Raw genomic sequence first — 238 nt, forward strand, 5'->3', positions numbered from 1 at the left:
TGATGTGCCAGGCAGGTGGCTGGATCCTGCCCCTGCCAATGCAGCGCTGCAGGCAACCGCGGCGCGCTCACCCTGGGGTGTGCCATGCCATGAATTATTGCTGCCAGCCGTCCTGCCAATTGGGTTCCCCCTGGATCCACACCGCTCGCCTCACTGCGTGGATGCGCTCCGGCGGGTCCGGGCCGGCACTGCCGGGCAGGGCAGCGCTTGGCTCCTGGGCACGTGGCTTGCGGGTGGC

The sequence above is a fragment of the Buceros rhinoceros genome, unplaced genomic scaffold (genome assembly GCF_000710305.1).
Source record: "Buceros rhinoceros silvestris isolate BGI_N320 unplaced genomic scaffold, ASM71030v1 scaffold20438, whole genome shotgun sequence".
NCBI lineage: Eukaryota > Metazoa > Chordata > Aves > Bucerotiformes > Bucerotidae > Buceros > Buceros rhinoceros.